Raw genomic sequence first — 15,964 nt, 5'->3', positions numbered from 1 at the left:
AAAAAAAAAGAGAATTTACAGCAGGAGAAGCTTTATTACGCTTAAAACTGCATTTTTTAAAAGGGAAAGAAAAAGAAGGAAAATCACATTGAACTATAAGTGCCTTGTTATGACTAATAGTTTTGAAATAATAAAATTTAGGAAAGGGCAAAGTCGAATTTTCTAGCAGCTCATAGATGGTGCAGTATCTATATTACAAACTACAAATTCCTGTGAAGTCAATCCTGCCTTTGCAAGCTAAATGACACTAAATCAATTAAATACTCAAGGCTATTAATGTGAACTTCTCCCGGATATTTTTGTCTCAATTCTCTAGCTACTTCTCATTTCGACCAGATAGAATTAAAACCTTCACAGTAACAACAACAACAATCCTGTTTTTCATTTCTTCCTTAAACACTCATCTAGTTGTTAAGGTTGAACTACAGACTACTGACATAACTAAGTCCTGACATTCCATTGCCACAGAGTACATGTTCTTATACCCACAGAGAAAAACTCAGAAGGCACAATGAGTGTCAATGGGCACACACGTACCACATGCATAATAGAGTTGAAACATGACTTGATTTTGCTCAGACTATTCTTTGATCTGCCTTACACTTACTTTGTGAACATCCTTTCCCTAAAGAAAGTTTAAGTCACACAGAATGTAACAAAATGTTAACAGGCCCGCCATATTCACACTGCAAGAGTACTTCAGTGAGACATTGTTTAATAATCGCTTTTGCAATATTTCGAGCTAGTGAAGGAAATCAAAGGAGTCTCTGTACTAGAGTGTTCTTTCAATGGTTTAAAAGCCTTCTGTGCCACTTGTAGAACACTACCACTATTCTCCAAGTTGAAAGTCATACAGTAATCACAATAATAGTAAACTCACCATTTCTTGATTACCTTTAATAATCGCAACCATCTTACCACGTAAACACGGCGATCATTTGTAATTTGTTGAAGAGACAATTAAGGCCAAGGTTGTTGAATATCAAAGACATCTAACCTGTGACAGATGAGCCCCAGAAAGAGCCCAGGTTCCTCTGGGTCTGAGGCTAGATGGAGGCTTCATATCTTGAAGCACGCATTCTAAACTTTACCTCGTACCTTCCAATCTGAGTTACCCTCACTCTTTCTGACACTGTTTTCTAACCTTTCAGTGATTGAGCCACTAAAGCATGCTCTGTCCACTTCAAGGATATGGACCTCAGTGCACAATTAATGAATGCACAATTATTTCACAGGGTTTTGTTTTCTCCTTTACGTTCAGCCAATCTTGGCCTCCTGCCACAAACATCTACTGTATCTAGAGTGTTTCTCATTTTATATTTTTCTAGGTCCTTTTGCTATACCTTCTGAGTGTGTGGGTCCGCTTCATGTGTCTGAAACAATGCACTGCAGCTAGGCTTAGTGACTCCTGGAAGGCATTCCCTCCCTTTAAACAGAAGCCCCTGGAAGCATGACAGAATCTTTCACTACTTTCCCTAGGCCTCCCAGTCATCCAAGAATTTGTTTTTAAAATGCAGAACACGCTGGATTTATGGCTGAATAGGAGAAATGCCCAACCTGTGACAGGCCCTCAGCTCAGCATCTCAAAAACAGCAACAACAACAACAACAACAAAATCATCTCAACCAGAAACAGCTCCTACCAATATTTGACCATTATGACCAGCAAACTTCCTCATTCATAGACCCATTCTCTTTACTTCAAAGTAATAAAATTATGGGTTAAAATGCCAATTGGTTTCTATAATTAAACTAAAACTTTCTCACTTCCCATACAGTATACAGGTAGTATCCTCTGGAAAACCTTGGATTTCCCCTCTTGTATGATTCAGTAATAACTTTGAACAAGGAAGAAAATGCAGGGCAAAAAAAAAAGTCTAGAGAAAAAGATCATTCCTTCCCATCCTTGACCCTTGAGTCATCCAGAGTTTTAAATTAGAAATAAAAAATAAAAAGTGGCACTTTCCAACAAATTTTGTCACAGTGGAAGTCCTCACTGGTCCAATGTACATGAAAAAGAACAGAACTGACCGAATGTTATTGGAAGGACTTGAAGAGCAGTCTAAGAAAAAAAAAACTCCAGAGAGCTTTTATCCCTAGACCAAAATATCCAAATCTTACGATAGCGACAGTGGAATCAGCATCTCTGGAAAAACTGGTGCCTGTCTCGTTTTCCCTAGATGCGTACAAGTTGGTGTGGCATTTCTATCTTCAGTATAATATGTCATATTAATAGAGGAAGTGTAAAGGGGACATCTGTCAATCCTCTTTAATCAAGAGAGAAACTAAGAGATGGAAGTGTTCCGTGGCAAGCTTTCATTCCATGCAGAAAATATCAGCACAGCAGAGAGATACAAGTTTGGCCTTCCTGGCTAATATGCCTTTCAGACTTCCTCTCTCAAAATGTTCTGCCGCCCAGCACACTTAACCTACACTTTCCACACCTCCAGATGGAGATACTCACGGATATACCTGTTTGTTTTGGCATGAACTCAAAGGAAGAAGATAGGAAAGCTGGATCATTTCTTCTGCACTGACTAATTTCCCCTTTCCTTGCATGAACATCAGGTAGATGCATTTACTCCCACCCCCGCATCCCACTGCTCCTCCTAGACTGACATACTAATTATGGAGCCTTTGAATTTTTCTCTTACACATGTAGGCTCAGACTTCAACACCTAAATGATTATATATATATATATATATATATATATATATATATATATATATATATATCATGCAAACCTCTTTGTTCCAAGTTTCTTAAAAAGGAAAAAAATGAATGCAATGTATTAATCATCACACTGATGTTCCTGATTGAAAAATAAATTATTTAAATAAGTAATGCTCTCTTTTTTTGTAAATATTTTCCAGAAATTTTTCTAGCATTCCAAGTTGAAAGATTGGGGGAAATGCTACAATATACTACTGATATGAAATGAGAACCAAATTAAAGCTGTATATAGGTCATGTGTAGCAGATTATTATCAGTTAGTTCTGCAATTATCCACCAATTTTATTGAATGGTAATCAAAAATCTATTAAAAGGTCTGCAAATCCAAACTGACTGTTGCAGATATAAATACATTTCTTCTCCTTCACACATAAAAATTGTTACTTCCAAAATGTACAGCATGAGGAAAGAAAACATATTAGACATAATCTGTACTTGTCCAGCCTGTCCCACTCACTGTGCTTTAACTTCTGAGAGAGCAATACTTTTATGTTTCTCAGATTAATAAAATATATATTACACACACATCATGAATTCAGCTAAGAGTTCCAGAAAAGAAGCCACCAGAAATGCAAGAAGAAAGAAGCAAAACTCAAGATAGAATTCTCTCTACACCTTAAACAGTCAAAGAACTAAGTCCTTTATCTATAGAGTATATATGAATCGAAAAGGGAAAATGTATACTCAGAGATAAACATATAACCCACTCAGCAGATACAGGAGGAAATTCAATGTTGAGAATTATTTAAGTAAGGGGAGACAATTTTTGAGGCCTAATACAGATAACCACACTACAGACCTGAAGAAACAAGGAAATAACAAGGAAGGCCCAAGGAAGGGCGGTTGAACCTCATTCAGAAGGGGAAAGAAAATAGTCATCGGAGGTGGATGGAACAAAGTAGGTGGCAGAGGGATTAAGGAGTGTAACTGGGGTAGGGCCATCAAGTGTATAAATATCTATGGAGAGCTGTGGGAGTAATCAAAAATCCACAGCAGTGGGGGGAACCTCTAATCTCTAGGACATGTCAGAAACCGGGCATGGGGGAGGCTCCAGAGGGTCTTTAGGGGTCACTCTGGTGGAGACTCCTAGCAGGGGGATATGGAACCTAAAGTAGTCATATCCTATAACCAAGGGTGGGTCCCAGTAAAGAAATAAGTAACCCAACACACCCTCAAAGCCTTCAACTCAAAAGTTGCCAACCAATGACTGACCCAACTTGAGACCAATCAATCGATGGACAAAAGCCAATCCCTGACATTATTAATAATACTCAATTATCCTTGTAGACAGGAGCCTAGCATAACTGTCCTCTGAGAGATTCCACCTAGCAGCTGGCTAAAACAGATGCAGAGACCCACAGATCAATATTAGATATAGCTCAGGAGTCTTGTGGAAGAGCTGGGGGAAGGATTGCGGGACCCAGAGAAGATAGGAACGCCACAAGAAGACCAACAGGATCAACTAGCATAGACTTTTGGGGTTCCCAGAGGCTGAACCACCAACCAAAGAGCATACATGGGCTGGTCTCAGTGGAAGAGGATGTGCCTAGTCCTGAGTGACTTGATGTGCCACTGTGGATTGGTACCCAGGGACGGTATACCACCATCTTCATCAAACCCTAAAAAGGACTTAAAGTAAGTAAAAGAATGAACATCAAAACAAGGCCTCCCCCTTCTCAGAGAAGAAAGGAAGAGAAGGATGGGGGAAGGGCTGTGTGAGGGTAGCCTGGGAAAAGAGGAGAGGAGAGGATCTGGATGTAAAGTGAAAACATAATTCACTTTAGATAATTGATTAATTAACTAATTAATTAATTGGAAAAAGGATCCTGTAAAGCAGTAACTATTGATCTGTTGGAAAAGGTACATCTATTAAAATCTTAGACAGTTGTGGTATATATTTTCATTCAGTTACACCAGTCAGTGATCACAATTTAAAGATTGTGAGTTAAGCCTTTGGCATCTCATATTAAGTTTTTGTTATCTTATTTTTTCTGTTAATGCCCATGCCGTTTCTTCATCCTGATCTATCTACATGAAAGCAACTGAAGCAGTATGTCTAGGTGAGATGTTAGCACATGCATTTTTTTATATTAGCACCACTGATAGATGATTTATATGATTTTATAATTTAAATATATTATATTTATAATAGATAATTTATATACTTTTATAATTATATGATTTTTAATTTTTGTGTTTTTTTCAACAATCATCACAGCTAGTTTTGAACATTTTTACTACCTCACGGACAAATAGTGCACCTTACTTCCATCCTCTCAATTTTATATCAGCCTACTGTAAGCAATGTTGCTGGAAACATTCATGTGCAATATTTTCCTGTGACCATGTCTTTGCATTTCTCTAAGATGCGTACCAGGAAGTAAGGTCACCCCATCACAGGGTTACTCTGTAATTAAGCATTTGAAGAATTACCGGGGTGTTTTCATACCAGGATGAGGCTGCACTAATTTATAACCTCCTCCTAGTGTATGAGGATTCTGAGTTATACTCTCCCCCTCTTTCTCTTGCTATTATCTGACATTTTAATATGGCCCTCCGAGTTGGTTATGAAGTAGTGCCTTTTTTGCAATTGTTGTCTTATATTTCCCTGAAGGCTAATAAGACAGAATGTAGTTTGTGTGCTTGTTATCTATTTGTATATCTCTTTACTAGATGGTCTATTACATTTATTTGACCATTATTTGAAATTGGGTCTTTTTTATTATGTTGTTTTGAGACTTCTTTATGTATTCTAGATTCAACTCCCTTACCAGATAGACATTATTTGTCCACTATAGGTTACCTTTTCACTACCTTAAAGCCAGTTTTAAGTCACATTTATATGCTGGTTTTTTTTTTTACTTCTGTTGCTCATGTTTTTGGTTTTATAACTGAAAGTTCACTGTCAAGTCTAAGGCTCTGACACTTATGCCCATCTTCTGAGCGACTTAAGGTTTTAAAACTTAGGTTTGGACATTTGATAAGTCCTTGGTTGATTCTTTGATGCCCTGTGAAGTCAGCATGCAATTTCTTTATTTTGCACACATATTTTGTAACATCTATTGTCTCAGGATGATATCTAAAAACAAATTTTTCCTTGTTGAATTAAGTAAACCATTGAAATGGGTTTATTTCTGAAAACTTAAGTGGACTCCATAGCTCTATGCTTATTCTAAAACCAGTATTGCAATTTGTTCATTATATTGTCCAACTTTGGTGTGTCTTTTCAAGGATATTTTCAATTTGATGCCTTAAAATTAATTTTGAGAGTTGATAAATAGATAAATAGATAGAATCCTTGCTTTATAAGATTAGAAACTCCCATAGATGTCTTTCTACAGTTAGAAAGGCTCTAATCTATTAATAAAATAGTACAATTCTAAACATATACCCACTAAATATTAGTGTACCTAACTTTAAAAAATGGCCAGTTTTGGTGTAAAGTTATAGACTGGGATAAATACAATAATGAGAGATTTCAATAAATACCCAACTCTCACTCACAGACAAAATTTAAAAAAAGATATTAAAATTAAATGACAATATAGGTCAAACACATTTTACAAATATTTTACCCAAAACAACAGAAATATATTCTTCTTGGAAGTTCGCCGAACTTGCTGTAAATTAGGCCACCTTTTTAGAACACATACTGTGTCTTAACAGATATAAGAAAATTTGAAAGAATGTTTTCCATTTTATCCATTTTCAATTGAAAAACTATTAAGAGCAAAGAAACAATAAAAGATATACAAATTCAGGGACATTGAACAAATTATTAAGGGGCTTATTAAAGACATCATGTGAGAACTTAAAAATTCCTAAAATTGAGTGACGGTTAAAATGCCAGGTACCAGAAGCTGTGTGGCTCATTGAGAGAAGTTCTAAAAGGAAAATTTACAGCCATAAATACCTATATTTAAAAATAATAGAAAAGAAATGGTCATAAAATAAGAAGGGGGAAACAAGGAAGGACTAGGCTTTGGAAGGGATGAAATAACAGCAGAGAGAACATTAAGGTAAGGGGGGGCTAGGGATGGAAGGATACAAGAGAGGTCGGGGGGAGTTGGGGAAGATACCCAAGAAAGAGCATACTTTTGTGTATATGCTAGAAGGACCCCTGACATATTTCGAGGGCTTTTTAAATATAATTTTGGTTTTCACTGTTTGACACGGGTAACTGAAGAGTGTGTTATTTAGGTATTCACATGGTTTTGTTTATCAACTTACTTCAAACTCGTTTAATCATGGTCATAGAACATACGTCGTATTTTTAATCCTTGTAGATGAACTAAGCTTCCTTTTGTGTCTAATGTTGTAAGGAATGTTCCACGCGCACTTGAGAAAAAAAGCATCTTCTGCTGTCCTGGCGTCTTCTCCAGATATCTGCTATTCTGCGAGGTGGAGACCACAATGTTCTTCCAGCCTCTTGTTGAGCCTCTGACTGTTGCTCTAGCAATCGCTGAAGTGAGGTGATGAAGTTTCCATTGCTCCCTGATTATCTTTACTGCTATGGTTTCTGAAAATAAATTACCTTCTATTTCAGTACTTTATCCTGATGTGCTTGAACAATATGCTTTTCATATGTTTCTAACGTATTGAACCTGCATTGCCATTAAAGGACTCCGTATAAAGACTGTTTGCCCTAACATTAGTATAAACTTTACAGTTTTCTCATGATTACTATTTGCATAACAACCCCCTTTGCTCTTTCTGCTTACTTTTAACTTATTTGTGTCTTGGAATCTGAAATGAGCCTCTGGTAGCAATTAGTTGGATCTTAGTAGTTTTTATCTAATTATGCCAGCTTTACTTTTTTCTCATATTATTTATTTAATTAATATTGACTATATGATACCATAGTTTATGTCTGCCACTTCAATTTTTATATACATATTTATTTGTGTTTTGATACTTTCTCTCTCCTTGCTTTTTGCTGTAGCTATGAGGGAATTTTTTTAATGTAACTTTTGGGTGTATTTAATAATTCTTACTATGTATTTTAGCAATTTCCTTAATAGTTACTTAAGGACCAGATGCATCTTAACTTAAAATAAATAGCATCAGGCTTCCATTCTGACATCGAGTGTTAGAAGAAATGCTTCTCCTGTGTAGCCTTCTTGCCATGTGTTAGGTTTTGTATTATCGCCACACCTCCTACATACATAAATGGCAAAACTCAGCAAGCTCTGTTCTTTACATAACTTGACATTTTTTGAAGAAGCATAAAAAAGCGAGCAAGCATGCATTTTTCCGTTTACTATACTAACTTCCCCGTTTATTATTTCTGCTTCATCAATAAACGTATCGATTTTATTATCACAACTGTTACTCCTTTAGAGAATGACCTTCGCCTTGAACTTTTCCGCACTCTATTACAAGTAGCATCAATCACTTCGAAACATATCTAAGGACAACTGTACTGCTTGCTCCTCTTCTCGTTTCCCCTGGCAGTACTCAGGCAACCAGCCCCAGGTCTCTTCTGCCTGACGTTCTCAGTGGAGAGCTCTCGGTATGGCCAAAGCCATAATGTGGCGGGATCTCCAGAGTTCTTGGCAGTACCCCATCACAGGTGGATCTCTATGACATCACTGGGAGATGCCCAGACGGGTGTCTTAGCTTCTTAGTCACATCAGCTCAGAATGCAGCTTCAAATGAAGCCAGTGCAAGAGGATGGGAAGTAACTCCCTGTCCTTTTTCCAGAAGAGGACAAGGAAAGAAGCCAGGGTCCGTGACTACATCACTCCCGAGTAGCGCAGGGGCCACAGGGAAGCTGCATTTCTTGGCTTACAGATCACAGATTTAGCTCTTTATTCAAATGTCGTTGGTTTTTAGAGAAATACTTTTAAATTTACATTATACCCTTAAGACGTTTGCACTGACCTTGGTTAGTTTTTTTTTTTTTCAGTTTTGAATTCTTTTGAAAGCTAGTTGACTGGGAGGAAGGCTTCAGAACATAACATCCTCTCATTCTAAAGGGATTGCGTGCCATTTAATTTCATCTTGTCAATTACACTGCGTCAACTTCATTGTGAAAAGTATTATGGAAACTTGGAGAGACAACAGTGGTTTGGGTTTTTTATTTTGTTTTGTTTTGTTTTGTCTTGTTTCGTTTTGTTTCCGTCTTCTTACTGAGGCTTTAGAGTCCAGAAGCAGTAGACTTTGCATCATTTGTAGCAATGCTAGTAATCAGCCTAGCTTTCCCCATGGTTATTTCTTCTTGCCATCTTGCTAAACGCAATGAAAAGAAACACAAACATTCTGGCTCTCTCTAAAGGCTTTTTTTTTCTAAATTGGCAGGCTCGGCGTATCTGCCTTCCAGGTTGTTATATACAATTTTACCAAATACATATCACTATATGATATAGATCTCCAGGGATTTTTCCATTCCCAATTTTTGTCTTATTTCAGATGATCAGCCAATATAAGCCTATGCCTCATATTCCAAGATTTTATATGGTAACAATATACTTCATGATACTAACTACTATGTTAATTTCTATGTAATACAAAAAATTAAAATTGAAATTAAATCAAAACAATGTTTTCTCCCTATGTATAGAATAGTACTGGGCCAATGAGCAAACCTGTGGGGCAATGTTCATAATTAATAAAGAGGCAGTTTTAGAAGTGAGACTTAACATATCCTTCAAGCAACAACCAATATAGAACATAATTTAGTCTCACTTAAAGCTAAGAAATTCTATGAAACATCATAATCCCAGCATGGAAAGCTTTGTGGTCATTTGTAGACGCACAATGCTATAAAGTTTATGAGAGAAAACATGTAGCAACGTTCAGGGGAGAAGTTATAGAAAACACTGGCATTAACCACCTTGTGAAATATCTCCATGTCATAGATCCATGGGAGACAACTTTTGAGGAGGACTGCTCTTCTCTCTCTCTCTCTCTCTCTCTCTCTCTCTCTCTCTCTCTCTCTCTCTCTTTCTCATTTTTTTACAGAAGAGCTGAACCTCCACTCCAGTTGCTATTGTATTAGATACAATTAAATTATGACTTCCTAGAGTTCCTGTTGAAGCTCTTAGCCCCAGTACCCCTTACTGTAACTGGGTCTGGTGATAAACCCTTAAAGGAGTAGTTAAGGTAAAATGAGATCGTAGAGGTGAACGCTAATCAATAGAAAGAAGAGAAGGCAGGACAGAACTATTCGGCCAGTGGGCAGCCAGGTGGGTACACAGTGAGAAAACTACAGCTGTAAGCCAAGACAAGCAGAATTAGAAAAAACCAAACCCGCTATCTTCTGTAGGTCAGATTTCTGGCACCCAGAACAGGAGAAAATAAATTTGTTGTTTAAGTTGTCCTCTGTATGGTATTTTGTTATGGCAACCCAAGACCACAAATATACAAGAGAAGAGAGGGAGCCTCTAAGTGGTGTTTTAGAGGGGGGCAGCCAATAGTAATTTAGATATCGTCTATATATGGAAGAAATATATATAAAACAAAGAAAATGAAATATATATATGATCCCAGATAGATAGATAACATTATATATAGATGATGTGCTATATACATATATACATATATTCCATATACATACATATATACATATATTCCATATACATATATATATATATATGATTTCTAGGCATGATGGACAGTTGGGCATTCTGATTTCTCCCCATGAAGTGCTGAACTATATTGAATTGTATGGACTTGGAGGACGTTGGAAATGTAGGTCAAAGCAAATGCCACAGGGAAGTCCTATCAGATCCTTTGGCTCCTGTAGCACTGAGGCAGGCTAGACTTGGTGATTTACTTCGAACAGATGGAATAATGTTTGTATCTGAGCTATAGAGACAATTACTGGCTAAAGGTTTCACCAACTTTCTAATGAGGAATGTCTTTGAGCTATCCCTAGAACCATACGGGTTAATGAAGAGTACCGCAAACTCATAGAGCCAATTCAATAATGCGCGGGCCAAAGCCAACACAATTTAATAACTGCAATTGTGTTTTTTCATAGTTTGGGTACAGCAATGATATGGTTGCCAAGAGGAGCTTTGATCTCATGCTCACTGTCAACCAAACTGGGATGAGGAACACACATGAGGAGCCAGCTACTGAGAGACAATGAAGCAAAGAGAGAGATAAATGTGTCTTCACTGTTTGTGAACTTAAGCAGCTTATTTCATTCTTTCAAATCTGTCTTCTTAAATTTAATTCAGATCATAATATTGACTTTTTGATCATTCTTCCAGGCTTTGTAACCCCATAGGAAGAACAACAATATCAACCAACCAGACACATCAGAGCTCCCAGGGACTAAACCACCAACCAAAGACTATACATGGAGGGACCCATGGCTCCAACTGCATATGTAGCAGAGGATGGCCTTGTCCTACATCAATAGGAGGAGAGGCCTTTGGTCCTGTGAAGCCTCAATGCCCCTGTGTAGGGGAATGCCAGGGTAGGGAGGCAGGAGGGAGTGGGTGAAGGAGCTCTCTCATAGAAGTGGGGGTGGGGAGGTGGTGGGGGGTTGCGGAGGGGAACCCAGGAAAGGGAATAACATTTAAAATGTAAATAAAAAATTCAATAAAAGAAAAGAAAAATTAACAATATTTAAGATCATGCTTCACAAATTACTCTGTGCTGGATTTTCTTTCTCTTACTTCAACCCACCTTTATTCTCTACAGAGCAACATTTGAGAAGAGTTCCTCTTCTCAATTCTGTTGAAGTTTATCAAACACCATAACTTTCATGCCAAAATTTTAGAGCAAGACTGCTAAGCAGGGCCACCTCTTTCTGGAATAAAACAGCTCTTGCATTATCCTGGGAGAAAGTTCCAGGACTGAGGGCTGTCATTACATTCTTCTTGAAGTTGTGTGTGTGTGTGTATGTGTGTGTGTGTGTGTGTGTGTGTGTGTGTGTATACACAACTCCCAACTTTGAATATATACTAGTAACCACAGAGTAGAAAAGCAAGATAATTTGTTGAAATAGACTACAAACAGGATACTATACAGAACACAGGAATCAAACAAAACAGGCCATTATCTTGAGATACTAAATGTTTCATAATATATATTTTAAATATTACTTTATATTTTTATTCATGGAATATACTGTGTTTTTTTTTCCATGAGGTACCATTAGCTCTACTTTTGGGATGTAGAGAAAAGCAATGCAAATAAAGAATCCATCCCTTTTACCTTCAGACATGGTGGGGAGTAGGTAGATTGGGTAAAATATTGGTACTGCTACATTGACTGTGGTGTGGTGCAGGATTGCCAGTGTTCCTGCCTGTTTGGTTAAGCACTCTGAGAACATCCTCGCTTTTTCACAATGTCAGGCAGCTGTTTTAAGTCTGCAATATACAGCCTATATACTCATAGTTTCAAAAGTTTTGATAAGATGCAAATTATTCTTCAAATTACTTTCAAGTCCAATCTAAGCCAGCAACTTGTAGATTGTTTTTTTCTCTTATTTCTGCCATCCTATCCCTTCATCCTTAGCATAGCAGACTTTATTGTAAGGTAGGATACTGATGTTCTTAATGTGACTTGCAGCTTTTACTTTAATCACAAAATCTCCCCCAAACAATTCTCCTAAATTTATTCCCTTTTTTTTTTACCATTGAAACCATTAAGTAATCCGTACTAATTGTCATCTTAATCAGTTTTTTTTATTAACTTGAGTATTTCTTATTTACATTTTGAGTGTTATTCCCTTTCCCAGTTTCCGGGCAAACATCCCCCTTCCCCCTCCCCTTCTTTATGGGTATTCCCCTCCCCATCCTCCCCCCATTGCCGCCCTCCCCCCAACAATCTAGTTCACTGGGGGTTCAGTCTTAGCAGGACCCAGGGCTTCCCCTTCCACTGGTGCTCTTACTAGGATATTCCTTAATCAGTTTTTTTATTCGGAAAATACTGATTTTGCTCTTTACAGACTATAAAATTAAATTCCTTAGAAGTCCCAAGGAAATAGCTGGGGATTTTTGCACCCAGCTACAGAGCTACCCAATACAAATTTGTCCTGTACACTTCACTTTTGAACACAAATGTATAGTCATTTCCTTAAATGATGATGGTTTGTTATCAAATAAACAGTGATAAAGTATTTTTCGTCTATGCATTGGACTTGGCGTACAATACCACTGGTTGGAACATAGGATAAAACTATCTGCTGTTTAGTGATCCTCGTCGAATCTGTATGCAATGACATAATGATAAAGCAGGGATGAGGGCTCAGGTGGTAACATGCTTGATGCACAAGCACAAGGATCTGACATCAACCCCCAGAACCCATGTTAAAAATAAAACCACCCAGGCATGTTGGAACATGTCTAAGATCCCAGTACTGAGGAGGTAAATTTGAGGGATGACTGGGGTTGTCTAACAGCCAGTCTAGCTTAATTGGCAAACTCCTGATCAATGAGAGACCTCATTTCAAACAACAAGGTACATGGTAGCTCCTGAGGAGTGACACCCAAGATTGTTCTCTGACACGTGTATACATACCCATACATGCACCTGTACACACACACAAACACACACACACACACACACACACACACACACACACAGAATACAGAGTGTCAAGAATGCAGTGTGCCCAGAAGAAAGATAGAATACACACACACAGCTTGAACACATTGTAAGCAACATAATAAACAAAGCAAGCTTGGTAGTAAGAAAATGTAGACAGATTGATCTTACCAAAATATAGCAGGACAAGTTTTCATATTTTGTTTTAGGCACCAACAAGATAGTACAATAACTGAACTTGGCTGTTAATGCTGAGAGTCCCTGAAATAACACGAAGGCACTTCTCTTCATAATATACAACATCTGGGGTGTCAGAAAATATACCTGTGTACTACATTAAAGTTAAGAAACTAAATAGTTCGGTGGATAGAAGAGTTATCTTTATCGTGTTGTTTTGTCCTCTAGCTCTAATTACTGTCTCCTTCTGCAGGGGTCATTACCAATCCTTCATCTACTGTTCACCAAGAAGCTTAACCAATGGAAATACCTCAGGTAAAAGGAAGAGTAAGCCACCAACCCACTAGGAGTCCAAAACTCCACCCATGACCTTGAGGGTTTCTTCAGTCCCAACCAACACTGGCACAGTGGTCACTGAGATCATGAAGGTCCAAGGAGTAATAAGTTCATCATTCAAAAATCTACTGCCAGCAGGAACTCCCCAGACTAAAATGAGGGGTTAGTTAGACCACACCCAACAGGTTGTAATGTCTTGAAATTCAGCTTTCTAGTAGTCTGGTGACAAAAATAGGACAGGTCTTTTTCATTTTCAATCAGTCTGTCTACAAACAAACCATGTACAGATGTAGACTTACACCCAAAATACTAAAATCAACAGAGTGGGATAATTCATGCTGAATTTAAACTATTTAAAAATTTAAGAGACATTTCAGTATTTTGTTATGTGTAAAAGTCTTTGAGGTTTTTCTGTATATAAAATTGTGCATTTATGTATTGATATACCATTTCTTTGTTTATTCAATCATTCATCCCTCTATACTTTTAAGAAGGAAATAACAGAGATTTATCCTTTTGTAGCTTCAGCTCTTGGTAGAGACTTTCAAGTCTTTTCCAGCTTTTACTATGGACATTTGCTTGTCTTCTGTGGTCTTGATTCAGGATAGGAAATGAACCCTCTTTTCGCTTAATGATATCAATTTTACCATAAGAAATACGAACAACTCATGGCTTCATTATTTACTAAAACTAAAAACAGTAATAAAAAGTAGAAAAATAGATCAAATTCATTTAACCAGGTCATATTTATTGGAAGATTGCTTTCGTTAATTGCTTTCGCCAAAATGTTTTAGAATACATATTCTGTTAGAGATATAGGACTTACCTTTATACAAATAAGTCTAAAAGTAATTTTAGAAGCAAGTTTGGCAAAATGAATACTTCAGCAATTGGACATGTATTTCTAAAACAATTGGTTATTTAAATGAAGTCTACTTTTTTGGAACACACAATTTATAGCACGCTTTTGTAGAATTAAAGGGCCAGATTATGGTGTCTGTCACATCGTGAGACACATACAGTTGAATATGGCAAAATTTTTGAAACATGGCTGGTCAGATATTTAACAGGAAGACAGCCATCTACACAGTGTAAACTGAGAATTGTGGGGGAGTATCCATTCCAGCAATATCTCTCCGGCCCCCACATTCTGATCACCATTTCTCCAGTAGCATTCAGACTCCTAATCACTAGTAATTATTTTTTCGCATCATTAAAAATCTTTACCAGAAAGCAAACATAGTATCTAAGAAGTCATTAATAAGTCATTAACACCTTGCCTTAAATTAAATCACTCAGACTATGTTAATAGTTTACTCAAGAGCCCAGAGGGAGTGTAGTATCAAGCAGGTAATTTTGATGAGGATAGCCATTTTAAAAAAAATACAACATTGGGTCGTTTCGAAAGAAAGGACCACAAACTACTGTTGGTTTGTCAAGAGAAGAATTGAGAGGGTCATCAATGCAAAGGTTGGAGAGGAATAACAGGAAAAGAAACAAAACTAAATCATTTCCCTCCAAAGCAAGAAATATAACACTTGTGTATGATTGACAACTTTCCAAACATAGTTATAGTACATGACTTATACTGCTAACCCATAAAATCTGGGGTTTAGTGACAGCTTTGACCTCTGCACTACTAATGACAAAACTGGCTAGCATAGATTTCTCAGCACTACCAGGCCCCTGACTTTTCCTGAAGCAAACCTCATCAGGGCACAGGAGACACTCGCCAGCATTTTATGTTGTATCACAGCTTAACTCTAAGACTTGCTGAAATGCCATCATCAGTTACTGATTACTAAAATTACATACAGGTAATTCTGAAGCAAGTGATTAATACCAGTGTGGGGAGGGGAGGTGGAGTCTTGCAAAAGTGCAGCTGATGGCTTGATTGAAGTGACCAGGCTGGTGACAATCCTATTCTGCCAGAGCCACACCCTCTCTCCATGAGCTCTTAGACTCTCCGAGCCCTTTACACTACTGTAGTCACAAAGACGCCTCTGCTGTTCAACAATAACAACAGCATTTTACTGAAAATCACAGGAGCCGATGTTTTCTGAAGATAATAGTAAAAGAATAAAGCTGTTAATAAAAAAAGTATATTTTTCATGCTCCAGAGCAATATTTAACGTTTTCTAAGCATTTTTTTTTAAGAAAAAAACTCTAGTCATCATCCTCGAGAATTGAGATTACATATTTATTTAATTGA

The 15,964-nt window shown here is 37.3% G+C and overlaps 1 long non-coding RNA gene across 1 annotated transcript in view; it reads right to left on the bottom strand.

Annotated features, from left to right (window-relative positions):
• The window catches only part of LOC108350369 (uncharacterized), a 50,295-nt gene extending 42,013 nt beyond the window's left edge, over positions 1 to 8,282 (bottom strand). The window contains exons 1-2 of the long non-coding RNA XR_001837099.3: positions 8,082 to 8,282; positions 6,964 to 7,252 (exon numbers count right to left, since the gene is read on the bottom strand). This is a non-coding gene — a long non-coding RNA (uncharacterized LOC108350369). The remainder of the gene's footprint in view (positions 1 to 6,963; positions 7,253 to 8,081) is intronic.
• Between the last annotated feature and the right edge of the window lie 7,682 nt (positions 8,283 to 15,964).

This window comes from Rattus norvegicus, chromosome 3 (assembly GCF_036323735.1).
Source record: "Rattus norvegicus strain BN/NHsdMcwi chromosome 3, GRCr8, whole genome shotgun sequence".
NCBI lineage: Eukaryota > Metazoa > Chordata > Mammalia > Rodentia > Muridae > Rattus > Rattus norvegicus.
This window is presented reverse-complemented; position numbering and strand designations above follow the sequence as displayed.